This window comes from Condylura cristata, unplaced genomic scaffold, assembly GCF_000260355.1.
Source record: "Condylura cristata isolate star-nosed mole 26May11 unplaced genomic scaffold, ConCri1.0 scaffold00027, whole genome shotgun sequence".
NCBI lineage: Eukaryota > Metazoa > Chordata > Mammalia > Eulipotyphla > Talpidae > Condylura > Condylura cristata.
The window spans coordinates 15,194,937-15,211,523 of NW_004567128.1; the positions used below are offsets into that span (position 1 = coordinate 15,194,937).

The 16,587-nt window shown below is 37.9% G+C and overlaps 1 protein-coding gene across 1 annotated transcript in view; it reads right to left on the minus strand.

The window, feature by feature from the left end:
* LOC101632898 (chromosome unknown open reading frame, human CXorf21) overlaps positions 1 to 1,458 on the minus strand; it is a 16,752-nt gene extending 15,294 nt beyond the window's left edge. Inside the window, exon 1 of the mRNA XM_004689928.2 lies at positions 1,385 to 1,458. The gene's annotated coding sequence lies outside the window, so the exon portion shown is untranslated. The remainder of the gene's footprint in view (positions 1 to 1,384) is intronic.
* Positions 1,459 to 16,587: the final 15,129 nt, after the last annotated feature.

The following is a 16,587-nucleotide window of genomic DNA, read 5'->3' on the forward strand; positions in this document are numbered from 1 at the left end:
TTCTGCTCCCCTCTCTGTCTCTGGTGAATCCTCTCACCCTCCACATCTCTGGCCTGTACCCCAGTTCTGTATGCATAAATAAATAAATCTTTTTTAAAAACACTCTAAAACACACTTGAATGATTGGGAAAATTTGAATGTAGATAATATATTCACTTAGTAGTACTGTATTGATATTAAATTTCCTTAACATTATCATCAAATAGAAGACTGCCCTTATTTTTCAGAAATACCTGCTCAAGAATTTGTGGGTTACATGTGCTCTAAGGGCAACAGGGTATTTTCAAATGGGATAGAAAAAAAAGCTGCATGCATGTGTGTGCATGGAGAGAAAGAAAGTAAGGGTAAAAAAGATTAATAGATTAATTTGCATGGTGGAAAAATGGGTGTTCATTGTACTATTTCAGTTTTTATGTAGGTCTGAAACTTTTCAAAATGGAAATGGGAGAGGAAAAACTATAATTAATTAAGGCACTATATTTAGTTAATAACGGAACATTATATTCTATTCTGTTTGCTAAAAGCCTAGCGAGGTAATATCTTACATGTCTAAAATAAACATTAGTTTTGTGATTAGAAATGTTTCAGTAATTTGAAATGACTATTTAAAACGTCATTTTGCTCTAGATAATGAAGTTAGTGCACCGCCTTTGTATATCATCCAAATTGCTGTTATTACAATTGAATGTTTAACACAAATTTTAAGTACCCTCCATTCATACAGGAAGCTCAGAAATACTGTTTTCTTACACTGACCAACACTAGAAATGTTCTAAAACTATGACTATTCTGGCCAAAGTAGTTTGTTATTCAAGGAGGGGGAGAGAAGCAATAGATTAAAAATTTTGAGCAGGTCTACAGACAACTCAAACTAAAGCCCGCCTGTGCGTCATCACTGTAGGTCCTCTACAGTTCAACATGTCGTATCACACAGAGAAACTTAAACTCACTGAATCAGTTTGAGTCAAATTCAGTAAGAGTCTACTGCGATTATATTCATCTCTAACACAAATTCACTGTCACTGAATTATACCTTCTTTGCAAAATTCTGCATAGGCTTTTCGGGGCTTCTTTTAAAAAACACAAATGCTAAACCTATGTAGCGGTTACGGAAGGAGAACTGAAAAAATTCCACAACAAATTACTTGGCCAGACTTGTCAAAGATTTTTGAACACAAGGAGATAAGAAGGAGTGTTTGCTTGGTCTCTATTTTCCAACTGCACAAAATGTTTGTTTGAGTGGCCACTCACCTTTGATTTGATAAATTAGGAAAGTGCTTTAGATGCCATAAGGTTGGGATCTGAGTTCTGATGAGATAGGATCAAGAAAAGGTAAAGAGGGAAATAACAGAAAAAAATAGCAATGATAGGACCTTGTTCTTACCTTCACTAACCAGGGTACTCCTTTGGTCCTGCAGAAACACAACCGTTGACCATATAGAGAAGAATAAACCAGCCAGTGCTTTTTCCAGAAATGTTTGCAAGCCTCGGGTGAGTCTGTCTTTCACTGATGAAACCAAAAAAGCTTAGCTGCTCACTCCTTTGTCATTCTTTTATAACTGATCCTATGGAAAAAGAGTTGTTTTGCTCAAGTCTGATTAATGCGAAAGAACAGTGGGAAGTCCCAGAAAGGGGGGAGGCAGTAACTGACAAACCCACACTGACTCACAGAAGGCACTCCTTCCCCTTTTTTCAAGAAATGAAACCTATCTATGAAACTGTTTCTTGTTAAAATAGTTCATTGCTGTATATTATGCGAGGACCCTATGAACTGACTTTCACTCCCATTCCGTGAGACCCCTCTCCTGAAAGAGAGCCACATCAGCTGTCGTCTGGAAAATGCTCAGTTTCATCACGAATCTATCAGATTTACAAAACAGTAGTTCCTAACCCTACGCAAAATGCTTTCAAAGCAAGTGAAAATGGTTTTCTCTTTTAAATTAGCAAATTTTTAGAAATGCACTACCTAGACAAGATTATAGAGAAGCAGGCACTCTCATACACAGTTGGTGGCAATGTCACTATTTACTGGCCACATGCCTTTGTCCAGTGGACTTTTGCAAAATTTTAAGTAGCTCTAGGTCTCTTGACCCAATGAGTTCATGCCTTTGAAATTTCTCCTTATATTTGTACTTGTGCATGAAGACTTGTGAAAAGATATCATGCTGTAGCATTGTTTAAGAAAGTAAACAGCAATAAACATGGGGGTGCAGGTGTCCTTTTGAATCAGTGTTTTTGTGTCCTTTGGGTAGATACCCAGGAGTGGGATTGCTGGGTCATATGGAAGCTCCATGTTAGCAGTTTGAGAAACCTCCAGTTTTCCATAGTGGTGGTGGGAAGTCCACAGGCATTAAAACTGAGATGGAAAAGGGCACAAAATGAACAATGATACAAAAATAAATAATTTTTTAAAAGAAAGTAATCAGCTAGAAAACGAATAACCATACATAGAGTATTGATTGATAAATTAGAGTGCTTCCTTACTGGAGACTGGTATACAGTTGGTAGAGTGGGGTTGCTTTATGTCTAATACTAGGGAAAAAATCTTCCTAGAGGTATTGTTTAGCAAAAGCACAACATATATTCCAAGCCATCTTTTTTAAAGAATATGTGTGCACATATGTATAGAATTTTTCTATAGGGATATACAAGAAACTAGAAATAAGTGATTGCTCTTTCAGAATGTGACTTTCTTTTCACCTATACCCTTTGAAATTTCTACTTTGTATAGGTATTACAATTTCATTTTTAAAACTCATTTTTGGAAGTCATACTTACCATTCTGGATTTTACAGCCCCATTATATTTTTAATCTATGCCTTTTCCTGGATGCCAGTCAAGTCTATCTGCAAAGAAATCAGTTCTTACCCTAAAGCAAAAAAAAAAAAAAATGTTCAGAGTTGTCAAAATAATTTAGCTGGTTCACCCCAGCTGTTTCAGAAGATCAACAAAGACTAAACCTGGCCATCCAAATAATATGTCTGTTGACTTTTTCTGCCTAATTCTGGTCAAAACTGAATTCCAAACCCTGACTATGTAGACAGCTGTTTTGATTACTTTTCATCCATGACATCTAAAAAAGTCCTGTCTTTAAAAGTGCTTCTGTATAGTAATTTCTGCTAGAGTGATTTCCTGCTTTATTTCTTTGAGCATTACTTAGGGCCAGTTGGAGAAGAGGTTCCCCTCTAGCAGCCATAATACAGACAGTGTCTCAATTTGTAATTCTGACATGACCTGCTGTCAGAAAACAGCCAGCCTCAGTGCCCAGGGGCAGGTTCTCTTCAGTGTGGTATTTTTAAAATCAGGCCCTGGGATGTCTTCAGACTTTTGTAGCCCAATAAAACTTAGCTGTTTTATTTTATTCTCGCGTACGTTCAGCCACAAGCAGAGAGAGTGATTGTATCTGAGTGTGGGCTTTGAACTCCCTCCACAAACACTGTCTGCTGGTTTCCTAAGAACTCACCCTGAAGTGCCAGTCAGTATCCATCATGGGCGATCCTATCTGCTCCAAGTTGGATTAAGCTGCCATTATCATTTCATTCAAATATAATATGCAGAACTTTTATTATACCCGCTCTTAATTTTTTTCTCTTAAGTTACTTATTTTATGGAAATCAGCCTTTCCATAAAATATTTTCTATATTCAAAAAGTTAGCACTGTGTCAACTTGGCTTACTGTTTTATTTCTTTTTTTATGGAACCTGAGCTTATAAAATTGACTTTAAACTGCTTTCTCTTTGCTGACTGGAATATAGCAGAATTATATCCTCTGTGGAAATCTTATATGATTTCCTATCAATCTGCTGAATGATAAAGAGTTTTGCCTTGCTTCCTGTGCCTGTACATGAATATTATCCCTACTATTCACTCACCTCTCCTAGTGGAAAAACTTCTCCCATGCTGTTTTCATTACAATATCACCCATACATAGCTCACCTTCAATCCCAAGATTTCTTCCACCTTGTCAGTCACAAATCCCTCAGCAGTTTGTCTTTCTGTCACATCCTACTGCCAATTGCCTGTTCCAGCTAAAATCAATGATTGACTGTCCCACAACTAGAGAAAGGTATGTGTAAGTATATATTGAATACATATAGTCCACACACACACATCCCACGAAACATGTGTGATCTAATGCATGTGGCCAATAAATCCCACCATTTTATGTCTAAAAAGAACATCCATCCACAGTTTAAAAAGAAATTTGAAAATGATTCATATTTTATTAACATTGCTTCCGACCAACCTCACATGAAAGATTCCAGTGGGCACTGAAGACTACCACTTCCAGCTCCATAATATGGACCTTGAGAAAGTTGTGTCCCCCATGAATTTGTATGTGGGTTTGGAGATCTAAATTACAGACCTTGACATCTGGAGGTGGAACCATGGAGAAATTCTGGGACATGAACATCCATACGTTAATATGGGACAGCAAACCAGGGGGTACATTTGGTTTAGAATTATGTTTTTCTCTTTTAATTCCATTGAGTTGAAACATAAATGAGCACAGTTATTCTTTTAATATGTCAAGTTGGAACTTGATAAAGTGTCTATTTGCTCATTTGTTAAAACATGCGATGACTGACTTATGCCAGTAACTGCTGTTAGGATAGCAATGCAAAATTCTGTTCTGGATGTTTGATTTTTCTCCAGCTCTACTGTAAGCTCCTGGAGGGCCGAGTTGTGGCTTATTGCTCTGAGACTCTGGAATGACCACAAAATGTTGGCTAGTGATGGTGTGGCTGCTTGAAGAGGGCTAATATTGTGAACTGAATCAGTGATGAGTGTTATATTTTTTGAGTCAATCAGAGGGATGGAAGAAAAATCACAGTGAGATTCCACGTCACACTCATGGAGGTGGCTATTATAAAATATAACAATTATTGGCAAGAAAGTAGAAAAATTGGAATGGTCATGCATTGCTGGTGGAAAGGTAATTTGTTGCTGCCATCATGAAAAATCTTGTAATAGTTCCTCCAAATATTAAAAATGGAGTTGCCATACAACCCAGCAATCCAATTCTAAGGTACCTATCAAAGAGAAAGGAAAACATACATACACACAATGTGTCCACAAAAGTTCATAACAGCATTATTCAAAATAGTCAAAATATGGAAACAGCAAATGTCTTACTCTCAATGAAATAAGATGTGACATATCCATACAATGGAATATTATTCAGTCTTTAAAAAGAAGCAGATTCCAACATATGGATTTTATGTGGATGAACTTGGAAACATTATGAGAAGTGAAAGAAGCCAGATATAACAAGCCAGGTATTTTATTATTCCATTTGTATGATATGTCCAAGGAAATCCATAAAATCAGAAAATGATGGTGGTTATCGTCAGCTAGAAGATGAGAAAATAAGGAGCAACTGATGGTTATGGAGTCATGAAAGTGTTATGAAGTCAGTCGTAATTATAGCACGACTCTAAATATACTAAAAAGCATTGAATTGTAAAAAAAAAAAAAGCATTCCTCTTTTTAACTATAGCCCACACCCCCTGGGCTAAAGTGGTATTCCTAAGAATGCAACTCTCTCAATACCAAATGACTCCACTGAACTTACTGTTTTAGTTAACAACTAAATATGTCTAATGATATCTATCTCAGTCTGTATATCTTCTTTGGCTTTTCAACAGTATTTGCTACTGTTCAGTAGTCTGATCTCTTGTTTATAAGTTTGCTTTTGTAATTTATGTGTATAGTAAAAAGTAAATGCAACAAAAAGATATACAGTGAAAATTAAAAAACTCCTTCTCTAACCTCCAATTCTCAGGTCCCTTCCCCAGGGGCAGTTACAGTTTTCAGTGTCTTGTGTGTCAATCCAAAGAGTAGAGATAACCTTTTGTGGATATAAATGATAGGATACTACTTATGCTATTTTGTCCCTTATATCTTTTTTTAAGATTTATTTATTCATACAGAACTGGGGTACAGGCCAGAGATGCGGAGGTTGAGAGGATTCATCAGAGACAGAGTGGGGAGAAGACCAGGCAGATCGACGAAGTACACTGCTGAGGGGAGCAGCGGGCAGGCCAGGAGAGGTCTGCCGCGCCATGTGGTCACCTCCGGGGCAGGCGGGGATCGAACTCATGCGGAAGTGGCTTGAGCTTCTCAGTGCTGTGCTTTAACCCACTGTGCCACCAGGGAGACCCCCTTATATTTTTTTAAAGTGTTTTCCAATGTCACTGCATACAGACTAACCTCAAATTTTTATTTAATTCTTTGAATAAGTACCATTGTTTTATGTCCTTGTCAGTATCTTGACAGTGTAGGATTTCTCCTCTCAGGTGCAGTCACCATAGCTCTCCCACCACCAAAGCTCCCACAGTCCTCCACCGATGGACCTCATCGTTTCTAGTTTTCTTTTAAGATCTATTTTATTTATTTATGTATACAAGAGCTGCGTTGTTGGGCAGAGGTGGGGGAGAATTCACCAGAGACAGAGTGGGGAGAAGAAAAGGTAGATTGACTGAAATAACATTGCTGAGGGGAGCAGTGGGTGAGACAGAGATCTGCTGTACCACGTGGGTCACCCCCCCCTGGCTGGGGATAGAAGTTTTGCTTCAGTGACTGCTGATAGCTTCATAGTGCTGAGACTTAACCTCTTGCGCCCCCAGGGAGGTCCAGACCTCATCCTTTTTAATAACTACATAGACTTCTGGTATATGGATTTTTTTTTATTATTAAAGGATTTTTTTTTAGATTTATTTATTTATTCATATAGAACTGGGGTACAGGCCAGAGATGCGGAGGGTGAGAGGATTCACCAGAGAGGGAGCAGGGAGTAGAACAGGCAGATCAATGAAGTACACTGCTGAGGAGAGCAGCAGGCGGGTCAGGAGAGGTCTGCCACGCCATGTGGTCACCTCCAGGGCAGGCGGGAATTGAACTCTTGTGGAAGTGGCTTAAGCTTCTCAGTGCTGTGCTTTAATCCGCTGTTCCACATGGGAGGGCCACATGGATGTTTTAAATAGTAAGGTAATACCAGCACTTTACCGCTGTAGCCCCTCAGAAGACAGTCTTTCCACTACCTCGCAGTTGATTTTGTGTCATTGCACACTGTGTTATTCTACTAACTCCCACTTTTCTCCTTTCTAAGTTCTTTCATTGGTTCCCTATTAACTTCCTGGAAAATTCTTGCTTTTTTTTTTTTTTTTTTTTGAGCATTTTATCTTAGTGAACCATCCCTAGCTCCACTTTCCATCATCTTCTTTGGATGATCTGTGACTCTTTAGCTCCACTTCTCCACTTCTGATGTCTCTCTCCTGTGATTTTCAGACTTTCATTTGTGAACATTTAACAGCTTCACATCAATAAGGCCAAATCTTTCTCTTTTTTTTTTTTATCCCCAAATTCACATCCTTATCTGATAGCATTAGCCAAGCTCCGTACATTGGAAGGCAACCATGCTCGCCACTACACCACCGATACTCACTTCCAAGCTCAGTATATGGAGGTCCTTATCCTGATGTCTACGAATAACAAGCCACCAATGCCTGCCAAGTCAGCTCAGTAGACCAAAGCAGCTTACCATTGAATTTGATTTATGCCTGTAAAGAAAGTGAACAAAGCACATGTGTCCGTATGACAGTACCTGATGGTATAAAAATAAATCGATTTCATAACAATGTTTAAGTTATAATATTGTTCAAAAGCACCATCCTATTTTTCCATACTCATTTTTCAGTTTTAGCTTAGTCATTTTTACATTAATTATTTCCTATGACATAATTATACAGTATTATATACAAAATTTCAAAATATTTCTTCTGTGAAAGATTAATTTTAGTTTATATCCTATGAAAATTAACATGAGCATATTAAAGTTTAGGAACATGTCATAAATTTCGCAGAGTAAAATTAATGTGACTTTTAAAAAATCTTGTTTATATTTCAGTAATTCTAATTTATACCAAAGAAATTTATAAAGTAAGCTCCACGAGCTTGAGGAAAGGATGACAGATTATAATTGCTATATGAAGTACAATACTCTGAATTCCTGTGAAACTTTAATTTTTTTTTGTGCATTAGAAATTTTGTTACTTAAAATATACTTGATTATCATGTATAAAATGCTCTTGAATAACTCCCATTTTCTACTTCAGAGAAGCTTTCATTTTGGTTTCAAATAATATCATTACTGCATTTGTAAAGTTTCTGAAACCTTCTGAAATCCCTTTTACTGAAAAGTGATTCAAAATTGAAATATGAGATAAACTAAAGGGCCAACTTGAAGTTAATCCCCTGTTTCATTTTAAGACTTTAAGACCATGCACACCATATAGATTAGCTCATCCTTATGGGCTCAGCCTTTCTCTGGCATTAATCAGAGGCAGCAAGAAGAGTCAATGAACGCTTAAGGAATTAGCAATCCAGTGAGACAATTTGGTGTGTTCTAATCGTCAGTAGTTGCCTTGACATTATAAATAAAACTTGGCATTATCTGCCTTAATGATCTTGAAGAATCCCTAACACCAAAATCAATGGGCCCACCACCACCATCAGATTTCCAGGTCGTGGGACACAAGAGATGCTTCCTGCTCAAATCAAGATCATCGCCTTCCTTCCTCTACCATAAATTGTTTTTGAAGAGAAAAACAAAAAACCTTGTTCTTTTCCTTAGCTGAGCAATTGAGAATTTCCATTTTACCAGTTCTGTTTGTTTGGCTTTTCTTTGCAGCTGACTCAAATGAGTTTCTGCATAAACTCTTGCTTTGGACTTATAAAAATTTATTTTTGTTAAGACCAGGAACCCAAAGATTCAGCCAGGCTGGTGGGAAATCTTAAGTGCCATGCATTGATTTTAATCCTGAAACCAAGTCTATGTCATTATCCATTCCTTTGCCTTTTAGACTTTTAAAAAACGGAAGGGAGGGCCCTGCCTGGTGGCACAGTGGGTTGGAACAAGCACAGAAATGCAAAGTTGTGAATTTGATCCCCAACCCCAGAGCTGACCCACTTGGCACAGCAGACCTCTCCCTCTTGCCCACTGCTCCCCTCAGCAGTGTATTTCATTGATCTGCCAGTTTTGCTCCCCACTCTGTCTCTGGTGAAGCCTCTCGCTGCCCCTGCACCTCTGGCCTGTACCCCAGTTCTGTACACAGAAACAAAACTCTTTAAAAAAAAAAAAGGAAGGAAAGGAAAGTTGAATCTGTTAGAATCCCTTCATTTTCACACCTCCCTAAAGGGCTGAAATTAGATGATTAAGGATATATTAAATCAATAGAATAAAATTGAATTGTGAGATACAATATGGGTTCTGTTCTCTTTAGTAGCCTCATCTTTGCATTTTTGGGTAATCAGAACTCTGATACAAAAAATGAACACAGTAAATCTTCAGATCAAAAGGGCTCCCCAAATGCGTCTTTCTCTCACAGCCTAGCTGATTTACCACAGTAGCTGTAAGGGCAGGGCCCCAAGCAGTTTAAGTACTGCTCTACGCCCATGTCAATTTTAGTTTCTGTCACAGACAGTTGTTAGAAGTTCATACTTCCTTCATGAGAACTAACTGGACAGCCTAGAAACATAAACTTTGTGAACTCTTAATTCCACTAGATTATGCAATTTGGGTATATTTCTGAAGGAAGAGGGAATAAACACTCCTAAGCCAAATAGAGGTTTCTGCTACCCCAAGGAAAGTTCTAGATTTGTAAAAATTGACATCCTCTTTGGAATGTTTCTTCTTAGTTCTTGCCCCCTCAGTTCTATTTTTATAATGCCATTGTACTGGCTGCTGTTTATAAAGACAGCCAGGGACACATGAGACCTATGGAGGAGAAACTGAAACTTCAGTCCAAATAGCATTTCACAGAGCAACAGAGAAGTGAAAATAGTTCCACTGCACCCTTTACTCTCCAGATTTCCTCCCTTTATGGAGGAATTTCGGGGTTAGAAATTTTCCATCCGTGTCTCCTACTTGGCCACATCAAACCCTTCTTTGGGTCCTATCCCTACAGAGTAAAATCCAAGCAATGTGTATATTGGATTATAAATCAGAACGCTAGCTTTTATTTCTTTATCTTTTGTGAGGGTTATATCTGTCTATTTTTTATTCTTTTTTGAAGAGCCAGTTTGTTTGGGAATCATTTTTTATTCTTTTTTGAAGAGTTAGCATCTTTTTTTTTATAACAAACACAAACATTTATTCAGCAGGCAACATAAAAACTGAAATATCAAGAGTTGTGAAAGAAGTGCTAGCTTTTTTGAAGCAACTCCTACTTACAGGTGTGGCATTAACAACAACAAAGTAACTTCTATTATTTGTGGGTGTTTTTTTTTTTAAGATTTCTTTATTCATACAGAACTGGGGTATAAGCCAGAGGTGCAGGGGCAGTGAAAGGACTCACCAGAGACAGAGTGGGGAGCAGAACAGGTTGATTGACAAAGTACACTGCTGAGGGGAGCAGTGGGCGGGTTAGGAGAGGTCTGCCACACCGTGTGGGTCACCTCCCGGGCAGGGATCAAACTCTTGCTGTAGTGGTTTCAGCCTCTTAGTGCTGTGCTTTAATCCACTGCGCCACCAGGGAGGGCCCTAATTTCTATTCTTTGTAATTCTTGCTCTTTACTCCTAGGTACAAAAAGAAAGTTTTTTGTAGCTAATAAAAAAAAAACTTTCAAGGTCGGTTTTAAACCCTTTGCATTCATATGTGTACACATCAATTAATTGGTTTTGAAGTTTAGAGAAGAATGAAATCCTTTGGGCTTGCTCCCTTAAAAGAATTACTACAGGCCCTCCCTGGTGGCGCAGCCGGTTGAAGCACAGCCGGTTGAAGCACAGCACTGAGAATCTAAAGCCGCTTCCTCATGAGTTCGATTCCCGCCTGCCCTGGAGGTGACCACATGGTGTGGCGGACCTCTCCTGACCCACCCGCTGCTCCCCTCAGCAATGTACTTCGTCGATCTGCCTGTTCTGTTCCCCACTCTGTCTCTGGTGAAGCCTCTCACCGCCCCTGAGCCTCTGGCCTGTACCCCAGTTCTGTATGCACAAATAAATAAATCTAAAAAAAAAAAAAGAATTACTACAGCGCACATGATGATGCAAGCTTTCTTGGGGTTGAGGGGGCTCATTAGCAGAAATTCCCATCGCATAATGAGAGTAGATGAGAATCTAATCTAGTAGTTAGGAGTGCATAATTGCCAAGATATCATGTGAAACCCATTCACAGATCTCTTGGCTTTATGGTCTCCGGGAAGGCAGTTCTTCTCAAACTTAGGCATGAATTGAATCCCCAGGGTATCTTATTCAAATCCAAATTTGGTAAGTCTGACAATTTCAATTTCTAACCATTCTCGAGGGATGCAAAGCTCTCACCTGCACAGGGGAATGCACCAAGGAGATTGGCTTTCAGGCACCAGGATTCTGCATCTTGAGAATTTATTCATAGCAAATGTTTCTGTTTTGCAGCATACCCACTACAGGTGCTGAACTGACTAGAAGGTTGATTAATACCGTTTATTTCTCAAAATAACCCTATAAAATAGGATTACTTTCTAAAATAAAGGCTTTCAGAGAAGTTAATTCTTTTGCCCAAGGTCATATAAGGTGTATAGGGATCTGGCCAGGTTTTTCTGACTGCAAATCCTGAACCCTTTTCGCTATGTATTGAATACAAGGCCTTGTACAGAGCACTTGGAGAAAAAGATAAGGATGACTTTCCTCCCTTTGGAAGTCAACAGCCTAATGGCAGAAATTGGACATAGACATTAAAAAGATAACACGTGTTGTCTTTTCAGTGTTGGGCAAGTGTCAAAGAAATAAATAGTAATAAAATCAGAAAAAAAAATAATAAACATTACAATTCTGCAAAGTTATATTAGATGAACTCTCGCTGATCTGCTTAACAGATATAAAAGATATTTCAAGAGTTTAGAAAGGAATATTCTTGGTCATGGAGAAGCAGACGACACATTCAAAGGAAAAAGACAGATTTTGGATAATGAGTGATAATAAGGAGCAGAGTTAATTTAGAGAAGGGATCTTAAAAAAAGATAGATGAGGGCCCTCCCTAGTGATGCAGTGGGTTAAAGCACCGCATTATGAAGCTGTCCAAAGCTACTGTAGCATGAGTTCAATCTCCAGACAGGGAGCTGACCACATGGCGCGGCAGACCTCTCCTGACCCACCCGCTGCTCCCCTCAGCAGTATATTTCATTGGATCTGCCTGTTCTGCTGCCCACTCTGTCTCTGGTGAACCCTCTCACCTACCACACCTCTGGCCTATACCCCAGTTATGTAAGCATAAGTAAATAAATCTTTTTTTTAAAAAAGTGGATGAATGATAGTTTTCTGTGAGAGTGAATGGACATATTTGATTACAGCAGAGAAAATTCCAAGAGCTAAATCAGCTGAGTGTAGATTATATTTTATAGATTATATTTAAGAAATGCTCTGTATAGAATTACTAATATTTTGAGCCATTTGAACATTGAGTCCTAGACAAGTGATTGCTACTATTCCTGAGCATGGATTAGTCATTTGACACATAAAAGCTACTAATGTCTGATCTCTGGTTCCAAAACCTTTGATGTTAATTGATTTCTATAACTCTCTGACCAGTGCTGCAGACAGGAAATTACTATTTAATACTGCCAGTGACTTCTTCCTGTTTTACCAAAAGATAAAAAGTAGGCATTTGAGATTGTATTCTCTTCAGCCAAGTTCCAATTCTCTACTTTCAGCCCCAAAACCACTTTCTGGCCTGTATTCCAAGGTATTTCAAGAGTTTAGAAATATGGATCTATTTACCTTCTTAAAATTCTAAAGGAAGTGATGTTATTGTATTTACAGTTTTTAATCCTAACTACTAGACAATCAAATCAAGAAAAACTAGTTTTTTTCCAGTCCTCTGGCCTAAGTCCCTCAGAACTCTACAGGGCACAGTGCAAATTTTACAGAGTACTTCCCAGAAAACTGCGTGAAACTTGAGTGGCCTCCATACAGGAATAGTACATTGTTAAATGTGAACTCTTCTTCAGTCCTTTAAATTTTAAAGGCATTCGTTAAAAAGTAATTTCCTCTGGGGAAGTTTTAAGGTATGTACTTCAAACTTTGTGGGTTGAGCAATGGCTTTGTTAGCAATTAATGTTTTAGTTAGCCTTCCATCAAGAATGAGTAGGTTTAGGAAGAGAATGGGGTAATGTTTTCCAAAGTGGCTTACTTTTAAGAATCACCTGAGATGCTTATTAAACAGGCAGATTTTCCAGCCATTTCCCCTGGAGATTTATTTCCTTAGATTTAGGTAAGGACGTGGGGTTGCTTTAGCTAACCACCATCTCAAGGGATTGTTATGATTGGTAAAATTTGGAAAACACTACTCTATGGTCATAGTGTTCAAACCTGGGTAAATATTAGTATAATCTCAGGAGTGACATATAATACATATAAAATATATGGTATTAACGTTCAGGTTCTAAACCCAGAGACTTCTGATTTTTTTTTAAGATTTATTTATTTATTCATATAGAGCTGGGGGGTACAGGCCAGCGATGCAGAGGGTGAGAGGATTCACCAGAGACAGAACTGGGAGCAGAACAGGCAGATCAAGGAAGCACACAGCTGAGGGGAACAGCAGGAGGGTCAGGAGGGATCTGCCACCCCATGTGGTCACCTCTGGGGCTGGCAGGGATCAAACTCATGCGGAAGTGGCTTTAGCTTCTCAGTGCTGTGCTTTAACCCTCTGCGCCACCAGGGAGGGTCAGAGACTGATTTTTATGTCTAGGTTAAGGATAAGCATTGGTGTTTTTTGAAAAGGTTCCCATGTGATGCTAGTGTTCAGTTTTTCTAGCATTCAGAAATAATGGTCAGAAACAGCAGTTCTCAAACTTTCTGGTATCAAGAGCCCATTACACATTTAAATGTTCTAGAGGATACCAAAGAGCTTTCATGTAAGTGAATTACATTGATATTTTCCATAATAGCAATTAAAACTATGAATTTTTAAATATACTAACTCAAGAATCACAGTAATAGGCCTGTTATAAACAGTAATAAAAATAACAGTCCTGAAGAAAAATTTATTTTCCAAACAGCTGAGAAAAGAAGAATAATTTTCTGTTTTTACAAATCTCTTTAATTTTACAAATCTCTAAATAGAAGGCAGCTGGGTTCTGCATTTAATCTATAGAGATATGATGTTTTGGTTGAAGACTTCAGCTGGAATATATAAAGGAATGTTCTCTCAGAACTATGCAGTTGAAAAAGGGCAGAGTACTTTAATAGACATTTTGGGTGATTGTGGGTAGTCTTCTTTGGCATAACAGCAAAACTCAGTAAGTGGTAACTTTTTTTGATAGTTGTTAGTAATGTAGAATCAAAAACCATATCAATGAACCCTTCATATTTTTATATTATAATCTATTAATGAGTCTTATACTTTGAATTAGTCATGCCTAATCTTGCAACATTGTGCAATGGTCTTTTTGGGGAAATTGCTTGTTCTCTGAGTTATACAACCCTCCCAAATACTGATACATTTCATTCATAATGTATAATACCAAAAGAAAGTCACATTGGTTAATATTACTATCAAGTTCATAGAAAGTGTTTATTAGGAAGTGGTCAGGATCATAATTATGGGCCAAATTTTCTAAAATTATAGTTTTCATTTTTCAAAATTTGAATTGTATTATTGCCAACATATACTATAGGTAGTTTTCCTGTGTCAGATTCCTTCATTCATTCTCAGGAAAATGCCTGCTAAATCTCCAAGTCTGAATGGTTATAGTTTGTCAGATGTTGTTTCAAGTAAAAATGGTGTTTGCTAAGAAAAGTTCCTAGTTTAGCTGGCAACTCACTCTTTCAAGCACAGCTCCTGAAAGCATCAATTCTACTTCAGTATGCAGCAGGAGTGCTTTGTGGGTACTTCACCTTTCATCACAGAGAATATTTCTAAGAGTGTACTCAGAGGTCAAGATTTAATAAAATTAGCATGTTTGCCACTTGACCAAGTACTTACTCAAACTAGACAGGCATTTTGTGATTATGTGGTGGTGATGGAAAACATAACTACTCATACCTTGATTTGTGCTAAGGAGCCAGAATATTTTTTTGTTGTTTTTGCATCATCAGTGTAAATGTCAATATAGCAAAAAGATAAACAGCACTGTGATATTATTGTGATACTGATTTTTACTTCATGAACTCACTGAAAGGGTTTTTTGAGGCCCAAATAATGAGAACTACTGACCTAAAAGAGCACAGAGCAATATGATTAAGGGAATTGGTAGGACAAGTTTAGCATTTATTTACTTACATGTTGCTGAGTCTGGAATATCTACCTCATGTGGGTTATGCTTTATCTTATTTAAATCTCTTAGTAATAGTCACAAAGTATATATTATTAGTATTCCTATTTTACAAATGCGGAAATTGAAACTGATATAGGTTAAATAATTTTCTAGATCAAGAAAGTACCGGGTCCAAATATACAAATATAAATCTTCCACATATTGTTTGTTCTGTTTTCACTACACCAGACCATTTCCTTCTACTGAACAAGATGGTGTTTAAATAACAGCTACTGAGGCTTAATGAGCATTTATTAAGCACTAAAAGCTGTTTTCAGAACTTTGAATATCTTAGTTTATTTAAATCTCCAAGAAGGTCCATATTAGCCCTGTTTTAAACATGAAGAAGTACACACAGAGTGCTAACTTAGCTTTCCCAAGAACACAGAGCTAATAATTTTGAAGCTAGGATTTTAACCCAAAAAAGCTGGCACACTTGTAATTATTTCCTGAATGAAAGAACTTCTCAAATATTTGAGACAAATACTTTCAGCCTATTTGCATAATAAAGCAGCATGTGATCAAAATGTCTTTGTTTCATTTCCTCAAGGAGAGGCAAAATCATGTGGAAAAACTTTTATAATTGGTTACACACTTACCTAACCATATAATTTGGGGGGTAAACTTCACACCTCCATATTTGAGAATAACTGTAAGTATGTGGAAATTTAGTCAAGAAGTTAATTCACATAAATCAGTAAGAATACAGTCTTAATAGGAGCATAATTGAATCTGTACTCAGATTTTCAAGATCAGGATGTGGTGGTAGAGTCTGCAGATGGGAAAATGATGTGGTCTCTGTCATAGTCAGCATATGACAGACACCAGCCAAAGGGCACTCCTGTTCCTGGAGAAGAACAAGCAAGTGGAACAATTGTGGGTGTGACAATAGAATCATTTCCTTTACCATTTACCACCACAAGAATTAGTTGTCTCGGGTATATTTCCTTTTTCTAAAAATAATGACTGTGGCAATCCATGAAATTAACTCTAAGACAAGAGCTCTTTTCTTCTAAGTGATGCTCCCTTTCACCAACAGTGCCAGATTCCATCTAGAAAGAAAAGTGTTATTCCTTTTGACCCAGGAAAAGCATAAAAATGCAAATAGTGCCCACTCGCTCTTTCCACGTGTGCTCAAGAAAGTGCATCCCTCAGTTTTTCAAGTTTCGTCTCACACAGGAGGGAACTAGGGTTCAGCAGCTGCTATGGTCTCCAGCTGGCCAGGCCACAGACTCCCAGCCCAGCACCCTGCATGCTACCCCAGGCTGCTACATTTCCCACCAACTTCCT